The 25,606-nt window shown below is 43.7% G+C and overlaps 1 protein-coding gene across 1 annotated transcript in view; it reads left to right on the top strand.

Annotated features, from left to right (window-relative positions):
* ST8SIA1 (ST8 alpha-N-acetyl-neuraminide alpha-2,8-sialyltransferase 1) overlaps positions 1-25,606 on the top strand; it is a 137,666-nt gene that overhangs the window by 97,473 nt on the left and 14,587 nt on the right. The window lies entirely within an intron of this gene.

The following is a 25,606-nucleotide window of genomic DNA, read 5'->3' as shown; positions in this document are numbered from 1 at the left end:
CTGAGCCTGCGTTTCAAAATGATGCTGCTGGACTACTTGTGCCCTAATTGAGAAAAGTCCTGGAGCGCCTCCATCGGAGTCAGACATGACATCAGCGCCGTTGCCCAGGCACCATTGTTCCTGTTCCACGGCACACTTCCCTAGTCCCGAATCGGGATGGTGTAACCATGTCAAATGCCTGACATCTTTCAATAGGAGGTGCAGCCTCAGCACTTCAGGCACAGCACAGGGATTTGGCTGTGGTCAGTGTTTGCACTGGCAGACGTTTTGTCGTTTTCAATGATTCTGTTGTCTAACCAGCACGTTCAGTGTAAGATCCTGGCATTAGGTGAGGAATTATTCTTTGCTGGCAAGCAAATTACTTGTCATAACGTGTTCAGGGTACACTGCTGGTGCTTAATATACTGATCCATCATCCCTTACATTTACAAGGATAAATGCAATCTCTCAAGCTGATGTATATCGTATCAAAAGTACATTCACCTGGCATATATATCAGGATGATACTGAATTAATCTTTGTTAGATTTAGATAGCTTCATCCCAGTGTATTTCTTGGTATGACAATGATGCAGCTGGATAGTAAGTCCTCTTTCATCAAGTGATGACAGCTTCACTTCCAGATAATTCCTACCCCATTTGATTTGTGCAGTGTGTTCCTGTATGCTGAATGCAACAGGAATTTAGTTTTGGGCTCTGTTGGAGTGGTATCAGACCGTTTGGTTTGAAAGAAATTGTCTTTTTTCTTCGATGACATCTGTTTGTAGAACACATCGGGGTTTTCCGTGTTTCACCGTCTCTGAACTGTTTGTTTCTACATGCATTTTAATGTCTGCTTCTGGCTGTTTTCCCTTGGTCTCATTATAGCTTTTTGGATCTCCAATTTTGCTGATGAGACGTGGGTTTTTTGCAGTGTTTTTTCGCTCAGTCTCACTGAAGATACAACATATTTAAGAGGATGTATTTGGCTGTAGACTCCCCGCCTTACAGCCAGCACGGGTGAGCTTGCATCTGGGATCAGCAATTCCAAAGGGTTACAAGGCGTGCTTGCTTGCTAACCTTTTTATACCCTGTTCATCACAAATGAGCATGTGGTTTGCATCTGAGACAGCCTTAATTCGGCAAAATCTACATTTAAAGGTGTTTTAAGTTTGCACCCAGTTTCTGCCTCTGATTCACAGGGATTTGCAAGAGCCTGTGAGGAAGACTGTTGCCTCTCAAGTATCTCAGCGTGTCTTGCTGCCCTTTCTTCTCATTACCCTTCATCAACACCCACCATGTGCATGCTGAGAGGCTTGTCTTGACTATCACAGCACCTGTTATTTAGGGCAGCAGTGGTTTGTTTTGGAGCCTCCTTTCCTGACGGTGTCTGTTCACAGACCGGGACAGCTGTGTCCTAATCACCAGCCAATCTTGCCTCCTCCTTGCTGTGATTTTTTCAGTTCAGTGCTCTTCTGGGGCTGTCCATTCCCAGTGTCCTTGGAGTTTAAGCCACACGGGTTTTCTTTGAGTTTTCTTTTGATATAATGTTTGTGATTTGGAGAGGGTGTGTGGGCAAGGACAAAAGATGAAGGTTTGATTTTTGATCTGAGCTCTGAGGTTGTTTTCGTTGTTCATCAGCGAATCTCTGTCTTTCTGATGCGTGTGATTATAAAACATATATCATGAGCATAGTTTTCCACATAGCTGTCTTGAAAGGATTTCCAGAACCTGGATTATTATTGACCTTCACAGGGTAGGAAGTAGGGTCGAGGTCCATAACTTAGCATTTTTTTATTATAAACAGCTCCCATGCCTTGATGGCTGCAACTTCTGCCTAGCTCTAGGGTACGTTTTCCAGATGAATAATTTATTAATTGAAAAATATAATTTATATTTCTTGCATTTTCAAAAGCAGTTTACAAGTTCTTTTCGAGGTGGCATTTTTTCTGATTAAAAAATCAGTTAATTTTTACCTTTGCTGAATGGTCTGCAATGATGATAACTGAAAGTCCAGAAGCAAACATAAAATAAGATCCAAGTATAAACACCAAAAAAGTACGTCATTCAGGAGATCTCAGGTCAGGAAGTGATTTTTTTATTGAAGGACCTGATAAGAGCCTTCTCTGGGATGTTTTGAAGATGCATCTGTAGATAAGCATGACCTGCAGGGTAACAAATGCAAACCGAGTATTTTCTATTGGCTTAGGTGAAAAATCAAAGAATAAAATGAAACATTTTATTCTTTTGTTTCCAAGGCAAGAAAAATATTTTCCCTGTTAAGGGATGTTAGGAGCAGCAGCCTCCTCCCACGGCCCTGGCCAGGGCCATCCTGCCTTGGCTGTTGGAGACCATGTTTGGTTCTCCTTGCTGCCTCCCTTATTATTTGTTGTTCAGTTTTGCATCTGTGTGTTCTTGTTTATGGATTTCTCCTTTCCTTACTATCCTTTTTTAATTATTATTATTTTTTAAAGTTCTTCTTATTTTTTTTAATTTATTGAAGAGGTCCTTGAACAGGTACCCTGAAAGAAGCAGACAGTCTCCTTCCACATACCCCTTCATCTTCTATTTCCCTCTGTTTTTTTTTCTAGGACCTAAAAAGCAATTTTAAAAAGAAATAAAACCCTGAAGTATATTTTCTTTATATAAAAACTGTAAAGAATAAAAATCTGTTATAAAACTGGTTGTTGAAGTGTTTAGTGGAGGAGTATATAAGAACCAGATGGATGTATGTTAAGGGAGAGAGGAGCACAGGCAGGGTAGAAAGATTTATGTGGTTTTTCCAGCAACACTGGGAAAAAAAAGGGATAGCAGCTGAAAACAGTAGATTGGAGTAGAGAGAGGAAATAATATCTTATGCTGACTAAGATAACCAAAGGCCCTGGCAGGAACATTCTAAAGAGTGAGGGAAGTGTGCCGGAAATCAGTGCTTTCTACCAAGATGAAAATACCTTTTTGTACCTCTAAATGCCAAGTTCATGATGAATTATTTCTTTTGTATTTGCCACTCAAGCCAGCCTCCAGCATCCTCATTTTTTCCTCTGCCTTGGTGAACCCATCCAGACTTAGCTCCCAGTGCAGGTGGCATTCATATGTGCTGAATCCTGTCTTTCAGGGCGTCTCCTGTCTTTGACAATTAGATTATTTCATTGCTTCATCACGGTAGGAAATTGAAAAATCCTTTGAGGAAAGCATCCTGCGATCTCCAGCCTACGCAGAGTGGTTTAAAAATCTTGGCAATCTTGTTTTTATCTTCTTCTGATACTCCGCAAGAAGTAGAATAGATTTCAGCTAAGCTCGCATCGATTGCCCAGAAACAGCCAAATGGGAGGTGGTTGCAGTCCTTACAAAGACACCGAGCTGGTGATGTGTAAGATGTAAGAAAAGTCAATTTACTCCTTGTCTTTCTTGGCTTTTCAAAACTAACAGGAAAAAAAAGCAGTAAAAAAGTTTCTTTTCCGTAAAGGGAGTAGATATACTTACAAAAACAATAAATTATGATTCCTGTATATTATTTTGAGGTAAAAAATTTTCAATCAACAAAATAAATTGTCTCGGGGTTTTTGTCGTTATATTTTTTACTAGCAAATGCACTTGTCTTTAAGAGGAAAGGAATGGGATCCTTCCCACATAAATCTCCCCAGCTCAGTTAGACACATTCAAACTGAACAACTGAATTTCTATATTATGAGTAGCTTTTGGGGTTTAAGTTGAATGGTTGAAATTAGTTCTGGCTGTTTTATTTGGGTAACATAGCAAATGGCACAGACTGATTTTGTGCTAAGTTCAGTCACTCTCTTTTTGAGGAAGTTTGTTTTAATCAGTTTTTCATGGCAGTTTTCTGCCATCTGGTCCGGAATGTATTACAGGCAAGAACTTCTGCAGAATTAGTTAATTAAATGAGAAATGTGCCACCCTAATACTTAATTTCTATTCCCTGCCTCCTCTCTCTTTTTTTCTTTTCCCTTGGCAATGATGGTTTTTAAATTTCTGATTTGAAAGAGTAAATAGTGAAAGCACAGTGGTTTTCAAGATACAAGGATCACTTTGGTAAAGGTTAAAGCTGATCCACTGGAATTTTTCATCTTAGTTTCATCGTTTTTCCACAATAGCTGGTTTGTTGGAAGAGGAAACAGAAACCTGCCAAAAGCTGTCATTGTGCTGAGAGAGAACCAAATGGTAGTTCTGAAAGATAAAGCAGGATGGAGAAAACCAAGCTGTCAGTATGTATAGTGAAGTTTAACAGTGCAGAGAATAATGCAGTTCTCGTGGCAGAAAAATTGCCCCGGAATGAATAAAAAGTAAAATTTGAATATATGCATCTTATTTTAGTAGCAATTAAAAAATTACAGCAGTTTCAAGTGGCTCTGAGAATAGAGGGACTTGGAAAAATAGATTGGACAGATTTTATTTACCTCTAAATCCAACTCCTGGCATGTGGGTCACAGGGAGAATTTTCCTAGTATACTAGCTGAAAAACCCTTAGCAAAATTCTCTGTTCAGCTTTAATTAATTTTTTAGCTAATATGTACTTCACTAACGACAGTCAATAATCTTTCATCAAACACACAAATAGCAGTGCAGATGCTTAAAAGTTTTATGGCACTGAAATATGAGGATTTGTGAATGGAAAATGAGCCAGTAACAACTTCTATTATGGTTGTAATAAGCTCTTCTTATGTATTAGATTTCTTGGTAAGTTATGGTTTAGTTGTGAATGCTCGAGGATAATGTTAAAGAAATGTAAATAGGGAGCTTTCTAATACATTTTTTTAAGTTATTTGGAAGTTTTATTTAAAGTATTGCTGTATATTTAGAAATGTAAAACCAGTTACAACTTTTTAAATTGTGAGTTTGTGAGTTGGAATTTTGTGATCCTAGAATTTTGTTCTTTATCATCGTTGGTTTTCAAATGTGGTGACTTTTCTTTTAATGAGGTTTTTATGTGGAGGGTGTGGGCTGCTAATTATCACATTTATATCAGAAAACATAATATGCTGTGAAGTTTCAGAATGTTGTCTTGGAAGAAAGTTGAGTGGGTTTTTTAATGATTCAGGACAATAAATCAGAAGGCAGCTACTTGAATCTTGCAGGAGCTTTCCCAAAGGAAATTAAATTTGGGAAGATGACAAGCAGGATATTTTAAGTGGGCGCTTGAACGCATATGGAAGTGGAAAGCATGTAAAAGCGTATAGCACCATACTCAGCATAAAGTAAAAATAAAGTAAAAAACTGTTGACAGCGCACAGATTGTGCTATAAAGGGTATTATACAATACTTCATCCCCTTCTGTGAGAGTCGGGAATACATTACTGTGATCCTTCAAAGGGAGGCACTTAGTCACTGTCCTTCTTCAAGTCCTTTTTCCCTGAGATAACAACTGGGTACAGCCCACTGCTCTACCCTTTCCCCTGCCTTTGGTGGCATTGCACTGGGTTTTTTCTTGCAGGCAGTACTCGGAACATGGAGTTTGCTCCCAGTTCCAGATGTGAACGTGGCAGGAAAGCGAAGCACTGCCCTAGATGGGCTCAGCTCAGTCAGCTTGTACATGTTGGAGCCTTGTGGGATCCTGAAGCTTTTACCAGCGTGGGGACTCGCAGCCACGAAGTGTTCAGGGCTTTGCTTGTATTTCCTTTGCAAGATTCCTGACTGACTTGTATAACATCACTAAGAACCTTGTTGTTTATTCCTGGCTAATAAAGCTATGCAGCCTAAAGACAGGCCCACTGGCTGCCTGCCTGTGCTGCTCTGGCCTCCCAGTTGTAGTCCCAGAGATGGCTTGTGACAATGGCAAAGTGGGGCTTGTTCCATCTCTCCCTTGCCCTGCAATGGTTCACTTCCCTTACCTGATGTGCTACACTTACAAATAGAGAGGACTAGGGACCAATCCATGGCTCCAATGCCAAGCATCACAGACCGACTTACGAGGACATTGAGTCCCTGTAGCGTAGCTGCCTTGGCGAGCACTAGCTGGGGCACCTGGAACAGAGTCAAAGGGTCAGCTAACATCATTAAGCTATGGCAATCCAGTTTTTCTGCTGGCTTCAGGGCCCTTTTTAATTTAAAAGAGACAGTAAATTTCTCAGCAGTATTACAGCACTGTGTCCCCAGCAGTTAAAAGGGATGGCTGTGCAAAACTGTCGTCCTGAAAATGGAAGCTTGCACAAGTTCTTGCTGTTATCTCAGGTAGACAAATTTTTAGAACAAGGGTTAGACAGTGAAGATGGTATAGCTGTACTCAATTGCCTGTACATTTGACTTTGTGTGTCTCATTTTGTGCAGATCTGATCCTTCCCAGTCTTACAAACTGAGACCACTGAGTTTGGAACCGTGTTGGGTGGGGTTTGGGAGCTGGAGCTTGGGCATCCTGAGCTGAAGAGGAGAAATAATTTGCAGAAAGCTTTGGCAGAAAAACAATCCATGAATCCGGGCTGAGCAAGAAGTTTTTTCTCCATGTCACTACTGTGAACTGTGGGTCTACTCGTAGACTTTGCAGTATAAGCCAAGGGCTTTTTAAGATCAGTTGTGAGGGGTCTTTTTATAGCAGGTATCATCACCATTTGGAGACAATGGTGATGTCCCCAATTTCTTATGCTATTTTTATTTTTTTTCAGCATCTGACAGGTTAGCATTTGATTCTTTATCACAGGTTTTGTGTTAGTTACAGGACATCATGAAGCATTCCAGGGCTGCTGGATGCTCCTGAAGAGCCTTCTGAAGTCAGCATCTCTTACAGTGCTGACACTGCAGAATTTCCAACAAGTTCTTTGCTCTACGCCTTCTGTGTTCCTGCTTAGGTTCCCTTGTGGAATCTCACCTCTGCCAGAACGTCTTCAGCATGTCCCTGACCCAACCTCAGCAGAAACCATAAATCCAGGTGATCCCCTGGTCCTTTGTTCCCCTGACTGTTGGGGAAATTTGTACGTGTTGCTACATGCGAACAAGTTGTTCACGAACAATTGGAGTCAGATTGTGCTGGAAAAGATACGGCTGCTGGGCTGTCCCAAGGGATCCAGGGCAGTTGGTGTATCATAGCTGAACTGGGTCATCATCTGCCCTGTGCTTACCTTACTGCTCCAGCATTTGGGAATGCAGAGAATGGTGTGGGGAAAAATAAACCAGAGAACTGGCTGGCGTGTATTGTCTGAACTGTTTTTGCTGACTGGCTTTCTGAAAGGAAATTCATTGGGCACACTAGCATGCTCTCGTGCAAATTGTTTATGCTTTTCACTCCACGCTCCTAGGCCCATTAAGCTGGAAATGGAACTGGGAATGGCTTCTGGAGCAGAACACATGGGACTTTTTTGTCAGAGCATCAGTGCAGTGTGCTTCGTTTATTTTTCTCACTTCATGCTCCAGCACAGTTGCTGCCATCCCTCATTTTTCCTGGTACATTAAACCTGGTTCAGGAATGCAAATGATTATGCTGAATGAATAATCTCCATAGCCTTGTGCATCCAGATAATATCATTGTGTTTAGTTGTATGTTCACAGCGTGCTTCTTGAATAATGCAGTGTACTGGTGGTTTCTGAAACTTTAAATATCTGACATATGATATCATAAAGACTGAGATATGTACTTATTTGACGAAAAGTGTAAATCCATTATATCAGGGGAATTGTGCCAATTTAAAGAATCAAGACAGGATCTTAATGATTGTATTTCTACTTCATATCAAAGTATATTCAGAATAGAGGATTTGTCACATTTTACATCATTCCTTAGGTTCTTTTTAACATAAAAGCTGCAGGTGTGGAAGGAGATAGAAGAAATAGTCTCATTTTTATAACAAGCAGGACCAGTCTGAAGAGGACTTTGTATTGTAAGCAAAGTGCTAGTTTTACTGGAGCATGTAAGGTTACTGACTAGCTTGGTAAAGCAAAGCAGCACTGTGGCTTGCTAGAGTAACAGATTAAGGAAGGGAAATTTTGACCTTAAGACAAATTCAGATAAAGATATGTTGCTTGTTAAAAACTGTATTTGTTTTCCACAGTGTTATCTGGATAAAGCCTGTGGATAAAAACCTCAGCAATAGCTTCCCAGCATTGCTCATCACCCTACAAACTATTCTGGCCCCTGTCTGTAAAAACACAGAGCTGAATTTCACCACTTGTACTGTTAGATTAGCTGGTTTAGGAATATGTGTACTGAGCTGCTCGGGATGTAAAGGTCTGTCAGACAAAGCAACTGATCACTGAATGATCCTCCTGGCATTTGGAAACCTTTTGGGAGTGTAACTGATTCCTCACGGGGCAGTTTATGGCCGTAGCTGTTGTTTGTCCTGTGTGATTCATGGCCAACCTCAGGTTCTTCAGAGCTGCTGACAGACTTGACATTTACAGCTACTTTCAAACCTATAATTTGGCCTTATCCGAAAAATACTTTGGCCTTATCAAATGGATGCACTTAAGGTATCCTGTTTTCCTGTTTTAGTTGTGCTGTAGACCCCAAACTGTACCTCCCTCCTCACTCAAAAATGCCCTTTAGCCTGGTTTTTAGGTCCAAATCTAAAGTTTTTTTCAGGTAATGTGTTACTGCTGCTCCAGGGAGCCAAGCCATGAATGGTAGCTCTTGTTCCTGTTTGATTAGTCAGTAATACTTTAAAATAATCTGTGTTCATATCTTTGGTGTCTATCATAATCACATAAAGCATGTGGAAATGATGTAGTATTATTAATGTGATTTTTCAGAAGTCTTTTGATAGAATTTCTACTGTAATTCAGTATTAATTACTCTGAGCATTAAAGAAAAGGAGCTTATTTTTTGTGCTGGCTGAATTTGAAAGAAATCTTAATTCTGTAGGAGATGGCAACTTGCTTTCCTTAGTTTTTTGAATGTGAACATCTGTAAAAGCTGATGTTCTTTGGGTTTCAGAGAGAAAAAGTAGCTCAAAGGAGTACAAATCTAGGGGTTTATAGCTGAACCATAGTGTCGCATAGAGCAGTTGTTGGTAAGGTGCTTACCATCACCTCACAACCCATGTGGTGTCAGAGGGTCACCTCAGTCTGACTCCTGCTGTAGTCATCTTTCGGTACTTCAATGAAAGGGATTGGTGCAAAGACCTGAGTCAAACAAAAAGAAATGAAGCTAGGGCTGAGTGCAATATTTATGCTGACTAAAATTTCCAGGTAATATGATTTAAGCCAAGCCATTTACAAAACCAGGTTGAGTGGTTTCAGCTACTCAACATAGAGCTTGGTTCCAAAAACTGGCCAAGACATATGCGAAATTTTATGAGAGGTGGTCACTGCCTTCTTGTCTTCCCCTCTGATTTAATGAATATTCTATGTCCAATAAAATTAACTTTAACAAGAGGTATTGAAAGACCCTTCTTCACTCATTGCTGATATTTGCCATTTGCCATTGCTGAATATTCAATGCCAATGTTGTCTTCTGGCGTCAAGCTCCACGCAGTTTTGACAATTCACTGGGTTTGGCCATTCTCTGAGATAAGGAGAAAGTATTTTTTCCCTAGTATTTCAGAATGTGAGAAGGTGGAACTACATCTGAGTTATGGTGTATTGTATAAATAAAGATGTGTGACGGGAAAAATACCAACCACAGTTACAAAGTTGCTCCTATATGATGTGATATCAATGCCACTGACCCTTCTTTGGCATTATAAACTAAGAGAAATAAGGAATTGGACATTCTGCTCCACTTTCCTCAGGCAGTGAATGGAGGGCTCTGAAGTACTCAATGACACACATTGCCTTTCAATGGTATTACTGTGTCTTGGGAAATAGCATTTATTTCCTGCTATGTTAGAAAGAAAAAGGTTGTTTTTTACTTCTTTTACACTTTATCTCCTTTGAATGAAGTTAATGAGAGGGAATAAGGTGAAGGAACTCTAGCACTTTCCCAGATACCAAAATAGTTGAAGAGATTAGAAAAAACTTCAATTTGATTTTATTTTTTTGGTCAAGTGTGTTCTAGCTATAGCAATTTAAATTGAGTACAGGCTTTACTAACAGTTGAGGAGAAACCTTGGTAGTTTAATCCTGTTGAAAAGAAGTTTAAGTGTCATTCTCAGCATAGAAACACCATGCATCTTGGAAAATACATCTGGATGATCTGCTCAAAATAGTAGTCTCTTCTAAGGGTATTATACTGGACACACAGTGCTGCAACCATCTATCAAGACATAAGAAAAGGTAACAGGAAGTTGGGATCACTAAAGGGCAAAGAGAAGGGAGATTAATGGAAACACAGAAACATCCTACCGAAAGCTGGAGTTGTTTCCAAATGAAATTGAATCTATTATAATCTCTGGCTGATTAAATATCAGGTAGAAAAAGTTTCCAAGAAGAACTAACTAGAGGAATGAAAACTTAGTGCTACATCCTTTTTCCAGCAACAGCATAAGCCAAAAAAAGAGCAGAAAACACCCACCACACATCTGCTGTGTGTGTGGGGTCAGTGTATGACCAGGTGTAAAAGAAGGGCTCAGGGAAGACACAGGGAGGCTGTATGAATTATTTGCATCTTTGTTCACTGTGGAAGACACTGAGAACATTCCCTGTGCCCGTGGGGAGACTCATCAGGCTGAAACTGAGGTAATTGTTAGAGAATTTATGTTATAGATACAGAATAGATGTGAAATTATAGGCAGAACTGGACTCACCCATGAAAGAACAGTAGCGTGTGTACTTCCTCACTGAAAACTGCCTTGGTGCTTGAACACTGGAGGGTGTTTGAAATGGGATCAGTGTTTAAATATAGTTGAAATTAAAAATAGTTCAAGTAGATCTGTAAGCCTACCATCTCTTCCAGCTGATTTGGTAGCGACTATAGTCGCTGGGGAAATGTGTGTTCCCTTGTGAACAGGCAACACTGTTAAGTTCAAGGGAAATTTTACCTTGTAAAACTTTTGGAGTTCTTTGAATAGATCCATGTGGGTATCCAGCAGATGAAGTCTATTTGAATTTTTAAAAGGCTTTTGACAAAGGGTTCAAGGCAATCATGAAGTAAGAGGGGAAGTATTGGTTAAACATTTGGTTAGAAGGATCTGGGAGAGATTAGGCAAATATTTGGAGGTAACATTCACTGGGGTTACTGGATTGACAAACTACACCAGTATCAGGAAATCTGAGCTGAAAACACTTGGATGTGCCATTTATAATACACTGGTCTTGTTCTTGCTCTTCCCTAGGTTGTCTGCATGAATTGTTTGTGAGGGAGTGGTCTCTCTCAAATATTTAGTGTGCAGAAAATCAACACAGCTCAGTGTCCTGGTTAGAACGGCTGGGACCAATTAATCCCTGGATGGGTGTAACCCAAAACTGTGTATTCTATAGCCTCCATGCCATTTCCCAAAAAATGCTGTCAGTAGAGGCCTGCAAGGTGGGAAGATGTTCCTGTACCCTTTTATGGAATTCCCCGCTCTGATATCCTTATATGGAATTCCCCGCTCTGATAAGAGGGACTGAGCATCCACATGCCCTTTTATGGAATTCCCTACTCTGAGGGAGGGACTGAGCACTCCCGCCTGAACTGGAGAGTATATAACTGGGAGTTTCAGAGCCTTGGGGCTCTCTCTCGTGGGACCCAGAGGAAGACAGCAGACCACCGCTGCTCCCAACCAGGCTGAGACCACCACCCTCGACTGGACTGCAATCACCACTTCTGACCAGACTGCAGCAGCTCTCCCACCAGCAGGTTTTATCCCCTCTCCCTTTGCTTTGGACTCGGGGGGTGGGCCAAGGTACACCACTTTTGTTCATGCCCCAGGGTGCTGGGTTTGTACATTTGGGTTTTGTGGGTTAGAACCAATTGTCTGTCTGTATACTTGTACTTATTGCATTATTTTAATAAATTGTTATTCTGACTTATAAATCTCTCTTTTGAATTGAGTTCATTTTGCCTTGCTGGTTAACTTTTAAACCAGCACATTTTTGGCGCCCAACGTGGGGCAGAGAGAGAGAAGTCAGAATCACAATTTCATTTTAAGCATCTGTGTGTTTGGATACAGAAACTCCCCGATCAACATGTTGTTTGGTGCATTCACGTGGGTGTTTTATCTGAGCATGTTCATATTTCCACAAATGGGGAACTATTTGCCTATTTTAATGCTCTCTTTAAGACCAGGGAGAGGGATCCAAATTGCTTTACTAGTATACTATGTTTATGTCATCATAACCTCAGAAGCAATGAGTTTCATTGTAAATGTGTATTCAGTCCTGTTTACCTGTCCTGGTTTAGGTTGCTACCTCTGGGGCCTCATTAAAAATTGCACCCAGCCCTTTGGGGGAACAGTGGGGAATGGTGGTTTCCAGCCTCTCACCTCTTTCTTTCCCTTCAGACCTGGTACAACAGTTTTTGAAAATATTGATTTTCCTTTTGATGCTAAGGACGGCATAATGTTATTGTTAGTGTTGCTCTGTCTGCTGCTCTGTCTGCTCTGTACTGTTTACACCATGCTTAGGGTCAGAACAGGGCCTTCTAGGGAGGCTGTTTGGACGCCTGTCCTGGGAATGGATAACGCTGAGTGGCACGGGAAGTGGGAGGACATCGGCCAGTATTTGGAGAAGTTTTCTCCTCCCATGATCTGGAAATTCACCCCTGAACAACTGCAGGATCCTGTCAGCATGATAAAACTGGTAAAGGAAAAATGCTCTGGCAGCTCCAGAGATGGTCAGCTCACAGCAACCTGCTGGGCCCTGGCCACTGCTTACCGGGCACTGCTTGACATGGGACAGCACTGCCAGGGGGAGGAGAGAAGGAGCAAATCCACAGGCACCACGTCCACACAAACTACAGCTGAGTCGGAGGGAGTAAGAAATAAATCAACTGGCACCATGCCCACACAAACCATCGAGGAGCCAGAAGGACAACAGAAACCAATAGCAGTCGCCCCTGTCCAGAAAAGGAAATCGAAGACCAAATCAGTTCGCATAGCAAATGATGACGAGGAGGCAGGACCTTCACATCCACCGGAGGAGACAGAGCCAGAAATAATCACTCGGTCCCTATCCCTGGGTGAGCTACGTGAGCTTCGGAGAGAGTTCACACGACAGGCGAACGAGTCCATCCTGACCTGGCTGCTCCGAATCTGGGATGCCGCCGCTAACGACACAATTCTAGATGGAAGTGAAGCAAGGCAACTGGGATCCCTGTCTCGAGATGTCGTCATTGATCAGGGGATTGGAAGAAGGCAGGAAACTCTCAGCCTCTGGCGGCGACTGTTGTCCAGTGTAAGGGAGAGATACCTTTGCAAGGAGGACCTCCACGTACAGCAAGGACAGTGGAACACGATGGAACAAGGTATCCGGTGCTTGAGAGAATTGGCTGTACTGGAGATAATCTTTTCAGAGGACGAAAGATTTCCTAAAAGTCCAGATGGTGTACAGTGCACATCCCAGATGTGGTTGAAGTTTGCACGACTCGGGCCAGAAATGTATTCCCGCTACCTAGCAACGCTGCAATGGAGGGAGGGAGAGGACAAGGTTGGTGCATTGGTCAGCAAACTCAGGATTTATGAAGACACTGTCACCGCCCCATTACGAGCCCACGTCTCATCGGTGGAAACCAAACTGGCTGAACATGTCCGAAGCCTGGAAGAGAAGATTGAAGAAGGACACCAGAGGCTAAGAGAAGAAATTAAGGAAGGGATCTTCCATACCTCGCCAGGACAAACAAGGGTCTCTGCTATCAGGAGCCAGCGTTCCCCAGCTAAGGAGAGAGGGTACACTCCACGTGGCAATCTATGGTTTTACCTCCAAGAGCACGGAGAAGATATGAGGAAGTGGGATGGGAAACCCACCTCTTCCTTAGCAGCCCGGGTACGTGAATTGAAAAGAGGGACAAGTACCACAAGGAACTCTTTGAGGATGAATGCTGCTCCAGTCTCTCGTAGGCAAGACTCCAGACGGCCCAGGAATGATGATATGTCTGATCCTCTTGAAGGGACCTCCAGGTCATACTTACAAGAAGACCGCAACGAATACCATGACCAGGACTAGGGGTGCCCTGCCTCTAGCCAGGTAGAGGAGAGGGACAATCGAGTCTATTGGACAGTGTGGATTCGGTGGCCTGGCACATCAGAGCCACAAAGATATAAGGCTTTAGTTGACACCGGCGCACAATGTACTTTGATGCCATCAAGATACATAGGGGCAGAATCCATCTCTATTTCTGGGGTGACAGGGGGATCCCAACAGCTGACTGTACTGGAAGCTGAAGTGAGCCTGACTGGGAAGGAATGGCACAGACACCCCATCGTGACTGGTCCAGAGGCCCCGTGTATCCTTGGCATAGATTACCTGAGGAGTGGGTATTTCAAAGACCCAAAAGGACTTCGTTGGGCGTTTGGCATAGCTACTGTGGAGGCAGAGGAAATTAGACAGTTGAACACCTTGCCTGGCCTCTCAGAGGACCCCTCTGCTGTGGGACTGCTGAAGGTTGAAGAACAGTTGGTACCGATAGCCACAGCAACCGTGCACCGTCGGCAATACCGCACCGACCGAGACTCTGTGACTCCCATACATAAGATGATCCGTGAACTGGAGACCCAGGGGGTGGTCAGCAAGACTCGCTCACCCTTTAATAGCCCTATATGGCCAGTGCGTAAGTCCAGCGGAGAGTGGAGGCTGACGGTGGATTACCGTGGACTCAATGAAGTCACACCACCCCTGAGTGCTGCTGTGCCGGACATGCTGGAGCTCCAGTACGAGCTGGAGTCCAAGGCAGCCAAGTGGTATGCCACCATTGACATTGCCAACGCCTTCTTCTCCATTCCTTTGGCAGCGGAGTGCAGGCCACAATTTGCTTTCACTTGGAGAGGTGTGCAGTACACCTGGAATCGACTGCCTCAGGGGTGGAAACACAGTCCCAGCATTTGCCATGGACTGATCCAGACTGCACTGGAAAAGGGCGAGGCTCCAGAACATCTACAGTACATTGATGACATCATTGTATGGGGGAACACAGCGGGGGAAGTCTTCGAGAAAGGAGAGAAGATAATCCAGATCCTCCTAAGAGCTGGTTTTGCCATTAAACGAAGTAAGGTCAAGGGACCTGCTCAGGAAATTCAGTTCTTAGGAGTGAAGTGGCAAGATGGACGTCGCCTAATTCCAACGGAGGTAATTAACAAAATAGCAGCCATGTCCCCACCAACCAGCAAGAAGGAAACACAGGCTTTCCTAGGCGCTGTGGGCTTTTGGAGGATGCATATCCCCGAGTACAGTCAAATTGTAAGCCCTCTCTACCTTGTGACACGGAAGAAAAATGATTTCCAGTGGGGGCCTGAACAACAACAGGCCTTTGAACAAATCAAACAGGAGATTGCCCATGCGGTAGCCCTTGGGCCAGTAAGGACAGGACAGGACGTGAAGAACGTGCTCTACACTGCAGCCGGGAAGAATGGCCCTTCTTGGAGCCTCTGGCAGAAAGTGCCTGGGGAGACCCGAGGATGACCGCTGGGATTCTGGAGTCGGGGATACAAAGGATCTGAAGCCAGCTATACACCAACTGAGAAAGAGATCCTGGCTGCTTATGAAGGACTTCGAGCCGCCTCAGAAGTGATCGGCACCGAAGCGCAGCTCCTCCTGGCACCCCGACTACCAGTGCTGGGCTGGATGTTCAAGGGGAGAGTTCCTGCTACACATCACGCCACCGATGCCACATGGAGTAAGTGGATCGCTCTGATCACACAGCGAACCCGGATAGGGAATCCTAATCGCCCTGGGATTCTGGAAATTATCACCAATTGGCCCGAAGGTGAGAGTTTTGGACTATCCTCTGAAGAAGAAGAGGAGCAGGTGACACGGGCTGAGGAGGCCCCACCATATGACAAGCTACCAGCAGATGAAAGACGATATGCGCTCTTCACGGATGGCTCCTGCCGCATTGTAGGGACAAACCGAAAATGGAAGGCAGCCGTGTGGAGTCCCACACGGCGAGTTGCAGAAGCAACCGAAGGACAAGGTGGGTCAAGTCAGTTCGCAGAGCTTAAAGCCGTTCAGTTGGCTTTGGATATAGCTGAACGAGAGAAGTGGCCAAGACTCTATATCTACACTGACTCATGGATGGTGGCCAATGCTCTGTGGGGATGGCTAGAGCGATGGAGAAAGGCCAACTGGCAGCGCCAAGGGAAACCCATCTGGGCGGCGGAGATGTGGCAGGACATCGCTGGCCGGGTAGAGAAGCTGAGTGTGAAGGTTGGTCACGTAGACGCTCACGTACGCAAGAAACGGGCTAATGAGGAGCATCGCAACAACGAGCAGGCGGACCGAGCTGCCAGGATTAAAGTCTCTCAGGTGGATCTGGATTGGCAACACAAAGGAGAATTATTTCTGGCTCGATGGGCCCATGACGCCTCCGGTCACCAGGGGAGAGATGCAACATACAGATGGGCTCAGGACCGAGGGGTGGACTTAACCAAGGACATTGTCTCACAGGTCATCCATGACTGTGAGACATGTGCTGCCATCAAGCAGGCCAAGCGGGTGAAACCTCTATGGTATGGTGGACGGTGGTCAAAGTACAGGTATGGGGAAGCCTGGCAAGTTGACTACATCACGCTCCCCAAAACCCGCCAGGGCAAGCGCTACGTACTGACCATGGTAGAAGGAAGTACTGGATGGCTGGAGACATACCCCGTACCTCATGCCACTGCCTGGAATACCATCCTGGGCCTTGAAAAACAAGTCCTGTGGCGACACGGCACCCCGGAGAGAATTGAGTCTGATAATGGGACCCATTTCAAGAATGGCCTCGTAGACACCTGGGCCAGAGAGCACGGCATTGAGTGGGTGTATCATATCCCCTACCATGCACCAGCTGCTGGAAAAGTTGAACGGTGCAACGGACTGCTGAAAACCACCCTGAAGGCACTGTGTGGGGAGACTCTCAAACACTGGGAGCTGCATTTAGCAAAGGCCACCTGGTTGGTCAACACGCGAGGCTCCATCAATCGAGCTGGCCCTGCCCAATCAGAACCTTTGCATACTGTAGATGGAGATAAAGTCCCCGTGGTGCATATGAGAGGTATGTTAGGGAAGACTGTTTGGATTAGTCCCACCTCAAGCAAAGGCAAACCCATCCGAGGGATTGTTTTTGCTCAAGGACCTGGTTTCACCTGGTGGGTAATGCAAAAAGATGGGGAGACACATTGTGTACCACAAGGGGACCTAATTTTGAGTGAGAATGGTCCGTAATGTTTCATTGTACATATTTGTATATAGTTTTAAAGAGACATAGTTTTTAAGGGGGTTAATTTGGGCATGACATGGATGGCATAGAATAAGGGGTGGATAATGTCCTGGTTAGAACAGCTGGGACCAATTCATCCCTGGATGGGTGTAACCCAAAACTGTGTATTCTATAGCCTCCATGCCATTTCCCAAAAAATGCTGTCAGTAGAGGCCTGCAAGGTGGGAAGATGTTCCTGTACCCTTTTATGGAATTCCCCGCTCTGATATCCTTATATGGAATTCCCCACTCTGATAAGAGGGACTGAGCATCCACATGCCCTTTTATGGAATTCCCTACTCTGAGGGAGGGACTGAGCACTCCCGCCTGAACTGGAGAGTATATAACTGGGAGTTTCAGAGCCTTGGGGCTCTCTCTCGTGGGACCCACAGGAAGACAGCAGACCACCGCTGCTCCCAACCAGGCTGAGACCACCACCCTCAACTGGACTGCAATCACCACTTCTGACCAGACTGCAGCAGCTCTCCCACCAGCAGGTTTTATCCCCTCTCCCTTTGCTTTGGACTCGGGGGTGGGCCAAGGTACACCACTTTTGTTCATACCCCAGGGTGCTGGGTTTGTACATTTGGGTTTTGTGGGTTAGAACCAATTGTCTGTCTGTATACTTGTACTTATTGCATTATTTTAATAAATTGTTATTCTGACTTATAAATCTCTCTTTTGAATTGAGTTCATTTTGCCTTGCTGGTTAACTTTTAAACCAGCACACTCAGGCACTGTTGGAAGCCTAGAGAAGCATTTGCTAATGCTCCTAGACATAACTGAACAGCACCAGAATTGCTGAGAGACATTGCTGTAAACTGATGTTAGATGACAGTAAAGTCTTTTTGTTCTGAAGGGACATTTTGAGAGCTCACTGAAGGTAGTAACTTCAAGGTCTGCAGCTGCAGTCCTTGGGCTGGCTTGAATTCTCTTGGCTCATTTCCTAGGATTTTACTAATGGCTTGAGCTCTTGTGCCAAGGACTGGAAGGAACTTCCTTGTCAGTTGAACTGCTGTTTGTTTCTCTCTCTTTTTCATCTTTTTAACCTAATGTTTGGCTTCTGCTAATCTAACTGCTCCAGAGCAATTTATCACCTCCTCTGCTTATACTCAGGTGGCCACTAGTTCATTGCTCAGTTGCAAGGCTCAATACCTTAGGGGTTCAAAACAGGTGAGGTTGCCCAGTGGGAGCAGCCTACAGAGAAAATAGAGATCTTCTTTTGTGTATTTTAGAGTTGTGTGAATTTATTTTACCCCATTTTAAATATTTTAGATTCACCCCATAATCCTATGGGTTCTGAACTTCTGATTTTATTACCAAATGTCTAGTTAACAATGTTGTTTAAGAGGGATTTGTGCTGCAGCTGCAGGCCATGTGGCATGATCTCAGAGACCACCAGTGATTCATGTACTATAGTTTTTAAAAAGTGCTCACATACTTAAAAAAGAGCCTGTCCTAGTTACTGTTGTTGCCATAATGCCTTTTCAAGTATTTACTGTTTTAAATGATTTCTCTTCATTCTACACTTTTTTCTTTTGTAGCACAGAGCATCTTTGAAAAGAAAACACACTCATACATTGCTATTTTCTCTCTCTATCCAGTTATCTTTAGAAAGAGCTCTAAGAGGGTGAAGAGAGGATATAGCTGAATGTCACCGCTGACATTTGCAAATTGTTAATGTGTGAAGGATGTCATGATGTTAAAGAGAAAATTCAAAAGAGTAAAAGCGTTCTCAGCTAGGAAAAGGTCTTTCATGGCCGTAATCATTGGGTATGTTTTACGTTTGGATTACAAAGCATACAGGGCCAGCACAAACAGACAGAAAGGCATAACATTATAAGCTTTGTGTTTGCTGCAGTGGTGCTGTGGGCAGTGATCCACAGGACCTGTGTCTGGACTGTAGTCAGCTGAAAGGTCTAGATGTGCAGGAAGTGCTGCACTGTTCTGTTCCTATTTCATTGCTGTCCCAAAAACACAACAGACTGTCTTAGAGTGCCTGTGTTAATCTAAGGTAAATCTCCTGAAGCCTGTGTCTGGGCTTTGTTGCAGTTCTTTTTTTCCCATTAAAACCTGAGAAAATGTGTGATTTGGTTGTGTTTCCTCTCACCTGCTCACTCTGGCGTGCAGTCCAGTGAAATTAAATGTCAAGGATATCAGACTTAGTTCTGTGTTGGTTTTGGGCTTTTCCTAGCTGATTTCATTGGTTCTCTTGTTTTTCCATCCTCCCGACTTCCAACGTAAGAACTGTGAAGTATTCAGAAGACTTAGAAATACTAGGTAGCAATTTCATTTTGATAATACAAGTAGTTTACAGCCATACTGTTCTGCCTGTCCTTTTATATTATTTTCACTTGGGAGTGACTTGAGCAGCCGCAATTTTCAAAGAGCCAAACTAAGATGAGCAGCTCATCTTCTGAAAGCTAAGATTCAAGCTGTCAGATAACAGAAAGGATTGATGTTTAGCTCTGCTGGTTTTGGAAAGAGTAGCTATTAAAAGCACATTCTAATTTGAGTTGGCAGAATAAGGATCACACACAGTCCCAAAATATCAGTGAACACCGATTTTAATGTTTCATTGCTTTGGTGCATAGGATAGCTCTGTGTTCCATTGAAAAACAGAGAGTCAGCTTTCCCTTGGCACTATATATAGTATTCCCAGGGCCACAGCGTAAGAGCAGTAATGGGTGGAGGTTTAAAAAAAGCCTTAATTAATACTTAATTCAGTCAGAAAAGGAGCCTACCTCTTCACGGGGATTAGAGCCTACCTCTGCCGTGTCTAACTGGACTTTCTGAGTGCATCAAATTATTCTGAAGGTCATCTGCTAAGGACAGTGTGTCATTAAGAAACAGAAAAAGACGTAGTCTGCGGTCACTGTGGAAAGAGTGTGTTTCTTTGCTTTTGGGACTTTGCAGCTAATGGTGAGAGTAACCAGAATCCCTGAGCTGGAAAACACCATTGAAAAAGTACATTAAAAGGAGAATGAAGTTAATTTTTCTTTAATCTTTGGTACCAGAGAGTAGAGGAAAGTACAGGCTCTTTGAGGTTAGAAGCCCCCATCCATAAGAAGGAGATGGCAGTGTGGGGGTCTCAGCATGCTGCAGGCAGTAAGTAAGTATGGGATGAGCTGAAGTGAGCTGGGAGTGAGTCACTCCCTGAGAGGAGTGTGTTGTCTTTGCTTCTGAGTGGAAGATTTGCTGTCTTTGGGTCCATAAAGGCCAGTCAGGTGGAAAGGGAGGAGGGCAAATGGGAAGGAATAGATGGGATTAGCATCACCCCACCCGTTCCACAAGCTCTCAACCGGGTGACCATGTTGCGTGTGGAGGGACCCACAGTGAGACTGGGAGAATCCTTCCTGATGAAGCTGTTTGAAATGAGATTAGACTGGGTTTAGATTGGTTTTGCCATTGTCTTTAATGGGATTAAAATTGAATCCTAAATCAGGTAGCTGTCCTTAGGCTAAGTAAACAGTAGCTTGTGTAGTTGGGGAAGCTGGCATAAAACAGGGAAGAGGGTCCATTTATCGTGCTTTAAGTGCTCATTTCTGGTTCCCTGTGTGGACAAGTAGAATAGTCTGCCTTGCACCTAATGCATGCTAAAAGTGCCAGCGTGGAGAATGAGCACATGGAAACCAGTGTGCTGTGGAGACACAGTCTGTGTTTCAGTAAGATTGGCTGCACAAGCCTCGGAGGGGCAGATAATCAAGAAAAGCATGATATGAATGAGAACACAGGGCATTAAGGAGGGCATTGCTCTTTGAAAAGCACTCTGAGAAACGAGTGCAGTAAAACCCGTCTGTCGCAGTGGTGGAGGCTCAGATGTGTGGTTGCAAGCTGACTTCTTGTGACCCCAGCTGTAAGCATATTCCAACAGCTGCAGCAAATTGCTAAATCATTCTTAGCTAATGCTGACATCAAATTATCTAAATAATTTTTGTGAGGTTATTATTTGTCATAGGGAAAAATGCGTGTCTTTATGCTTTCCGCTCTATTCCCTTGAGCTCTGTTTGTCTTAATTTTAAAATAATACACATTTTATTTGGCATCTGAGCTGTTCCCCTCATTACTTAATTTTATTTTTTCCCTCGGATAAGTCAACTCACAATTAATCCAGAATGCTGAATTTGTGACTTTGCAGATGCCAACACAGTAAGTGCCTGGGATATCGTCATAGGCATGAGATAGTGACTCTCTGGGGAGATCAAAAAGAAACCAAGATGCAAGAAAATGCTGCCATAATTATCTGCAAGTGGGTTAGCTCAATGTCACTGCAGCAAATTCTGTGTGGTTACTGGAAGTGGTCTCTCAGTACCAGAGAGCAGTCCTGTCCCTGAATATCTGCTAAAGAACATCAATAAGGACATTAAAAACAGATTAAAAACAAAACCCAAAACACTTAATGCTCTTAATCTTTGATTGTACTGTCACGACAATGTACTGCGGCAGTTTTCTCTTGGATGAATTTTTCTCCCTGGAAAAGTAGAGCAGCGTATTCGACGGAACTCTACAGCTGGTAGCAGGGAAATTATTTCTCTGATATCTGCACAGCTGCGCCTACACATGCTGTTGAAAGTTGTGGGTTTTAAGTTGATCTTTCATATGGACCTGACAGCAAAAATGTGTTGCTGATGGTTTTACTTGTTCACTGTCCACTGATGAGTGCAGTGTAAAGAAAGTGCCTGGGCTGAACCTGTCGTGATTCCCCAGTGTTCACAGTTGTCGGTGCCTCTCTGGGCTGCCGTCAAGCTGCCGGGACTCATTACTGCAAATCACTGAGCAACTTGTGCAGTCCTTGGAGTCTTCAGGTGCTGCTCAGGGCTTGGGACATTCCAGCTCCAGTTTTGTCAAAATGCTGGCAACCTGCCATGTGTTTGTGCGAGCTTGACTGCGGAAGGTCAGGGGAGGACCCTGAAAGCCATTCAGCTGTTTCTTACTCAGAGCTGTGCTGACAGCATTGCCCGAGATGCACTCTTCTAGGAGGGGCTGGAGTATTTGGTGCATTTCTTTTGAGCTCTGTGTGTGTGTGTGTGGAGGAGCTGCGCAGCTGCTGGGCTGTGCCCTGAGAGTACTGAATGTTCACAGCTTGTCGGGTAGAGACATGCACTAACTAGGAACCAGCAGCTCCTCGTTCTGGGTGAGGATCGACACAAGGGAGGGCATTTGTGCATCCATGTGGATGCAAGGACTGCATCAGGCTAGTGGATTCATTGCTTGTTCTGGTTCATGCCGGGACAAGCAGGAGAAAAACATATCATCTTGCTCAAACATGCACTACAGAGCTGGTCAGCTGCAGGTGAAGAGCCCTCCTGGTCTCTCTGTCAGGCATGGAGTAGCCTGCTCACTGTCTGCTGGGGTAGATGTGGTATGGTACCCTCAAAGCCACTGCTGGATGGAGTTGCCTGCAGGACTCCCTGTCTGGATTGGGAGTTACAGGAAAATACACTTGAGCTTCCAGCACCATCTCTAGAAACTTACCTACACACAGCATTTGTCCCCAGATTTCTCAGCCTCTAACCAGCCCGGGAAGTGTCAGAAAGCTGGAGAGTGCTCCTGTTTTTACAAATGGGGAACAGAAATTTTCATTTGCTTCTAATATCTCCGCTCACGAGGAATGCAAGATGGGCAGCAGCTTTTTGGCTGTTAGACCATCAGACCAGCCATAATCATCATGTTTTATGTTTCTGCGCGGGCTCCTGGCCACCTGTATAATGTCCATCTGTTGAACTGGGCGGGATGCCTACCAACACTGCCATCCAGATCATTTGAATGAGGCATGGGTTTCCAGGAGGTGATGATGTTCCTGAAGGACAGTTTGCAGTAGCATGACAAATGCTGTCCCTTCTGCGTGGAGTCCCTCCCATGCACCACTCTCATGGCAGTGCTGTTCACCTCTCATTACTTTAAGGCATTTGGGGAGATTCATCTAGAAGAATTGTAAACATGTTGTGGCAATGATAGCAAATGAATATTCAGAGAGAGTCTCTGGCCCTCTGAGAGTGAGCAATTTTAATGTGTTCAACTCAGAGCTGCGCACTGCTTTTCTATGAATGGTAAATTTGCTGGAAAATGCAGTTTTAGAATAACCACAACTATTTGCCCTCTGGAGTGAAACTTGTGGCCTAGCTATAAGAGGGAAAGGATGTCATGCCACTGACTTCAGGAGTGACAGTGAACCTGTCTCTGCCTTCTCCTTAGCCAAGGTGCAAGGACCCCATTGCATCAAGCTGTGAGTTCAAGATCTCTTTACTGTGAAAGGAATTTTGAGCCTGCAATGCCCACCTCTCACCAAATTCTGGTGAGGTCAGTAGTCTGAAAGCCTGATATTGGTCTTATTACCTTTTAAAAGTGATTAGGGTTATTAGAACAATATTTGGGTACTGGGGCTCTGAGCACAAAGTGCTCATCAAGGTCAAGTTGGATGGGGCATTGAGCAACCTGGTCTAGTGGAAGGTGTCCCTGCCCATGGCAGGGAGATTGGAACTAGGTGATCTTTAATGTCCCTTCCAACCCAAACCATTCTGTGATTTTATGAATATTGAAAGTATTGAGCTTGGGAATTTTATTTTATTTTTTTTGCACTCAGTGACTGTGTCCTGATGGAAATGGAAGAAGCTTGATAGGATGGATCCAAGTCCTGTCCTCATAATCTGTCAGGTTGTCTTGCTGCTTGTTGGGAAGAGGATGGTAGAGCTTATTTTGGGGAACACTTAGTTGTAGATCTGATAGTAATGGAGTGAGAGGGCCCATGTGAGAAGGTACAGCCAGACAGTGAATGTCTGCCAGGGCACCTTGGTCTTGGCTGGCCTTCTATACTCAGCTGTGTCTTGGCTGTTTCTACAGAAAAGAATGCCAAATGCAATAAGTTATGAAATTATTGTTTTGTTTTGTACATTTGTGTTGATTTGATTTCTCACTTGGAAGCCAGTGGCTTTGTCTACGTTAGCAAGTAGCACCATGCAGTAGGAGCAGATCTGCAGACCAAAAAGGCAGTGAAGGCCCAGGCAGATTTCAGGGGAGGTTCCTTCAACACAGCTTCGTTCTAATCCCATGTGAAGGAAATTTTGCAAGAAACTTGTGGCAAACCAGGAGACCAAATACTGTATGTTGAAAATGTTGACTTTCTACTTACTAAGAATATTTCAAGTTTTCTTGCCAAAACAAAGACTTCAAAAAACCTGGCATGTATTCATGAGTCATATCAATGCTGTTGAAGCTGTTGAGTTTCTTGTTGGCAATTGTTTCAGATGAAATTTTGTTTGATGCTTCTTGAGGTCATCTGGCATTCTACTGAAACCTGTGTATGTTGCTGTGTGTGCAATTCTTCCTTTTGTTTCAAAGAGGTCTATACATAAAATTGATACCTTCATAACAGTTTAAAAAGGTATTCTTATACCTATCTCTCTGCCTATACTAGAGAAAGGAAAAGAAATCCAGTGCTGCTGACTTAACTTTTTTGTTCTGACTCCTGTGCTGTGAGAAATCAATCATGACACATTTGCCTTAGCTGCAGGAAATAGAGAGAGGGGGCAGCAACAACAGCAAGATGGGCATTTGGAAGCTGAGAAAAGAACTAGGGATCACATGCTGGGGAACAGCCTAGCTGCAATGGAAGGAATGTGTGAGGCTCGTGCAGAAGTGGCTTTCAGTACAGTAAGCTTTGCCTGCATGCTGAAGGCTACAGACACTGTCAAATGGTAAAGGTGGGGTACTGGTGCTCTTAAGACTGTGTGGACTCTGGAAAGCAAGTGGAGTATCAAGAGTGTATCATAGTGACTTTCTCATGCAAAGGTACCCAACACCCCAAACAGCAAGTGTTCCTGTTACTTAGAAATTTTGTGCTTTAAGTATTGCATTTTACCATAACTCCGACCTCTCTACCAGCTGCATTCAGTGATACATATTTGGGATACTTCAGCATTTTTCTGAAATGTGATTTGTTTGGTATAAGACATCAGAACAGCTCAAACATTGGTGCAGGTTTTGGTATGTGTGAATGGCCTAGGATTTCCTGCAGTATTTCTCGTTCAATCTTGGCATATCCAGAAGCATGTGGCAAGGAAAGGCTATAGTCTTGACAGGATACTGATTGTGGAATAGTATAGAAGTCTAACATATCAGGGATAAAATAGACATCAGCAAATAGTTATTGGCAATTTAACAAATTGTAACCTGCTGTAGATTTTATAACAAGAGATGACATGATTATCATATCAGAGAAATAATCTGTGCATATTCATTGCCCTTGTCATGGTTGTCAACAAGTCTCTCCTGTAACTTGCATGCTACAAATACCACATACTTTTAAACCTATTCAGTGTGTAAATTGTGCCATCTTAAACACCAGCTCAGAATATTATTTGGTGTCTTGTGGTAAATTTTCATGGTGCCTGCCACTTACCCTAATTCACTGATATGTTTTATTGTTTGTAACTAAGTA

This window comes from Neopelma chrysocephalum, unplaced genomic scaffold, assembly GCF_003984885.1.
Source record: "Neopelma chrysocephalum unplaced genomic scaffold, ASM398488v2 Primary Assembly neopelma1_59, whole genome shotgun sequence".
In the NCBI taxonomy this organism is placed as follows: Eukaryota; Metazoa; Chordata; class Aves; order Passeriformes; family Pipridae; genus Neopelma; species Neopelma chrysocephalum.
The sequence above is the reverse complement of the archived record's forward strand: the minus strand, read 5'-3'. Positions and strand labels throughout refer to the sequence as shown.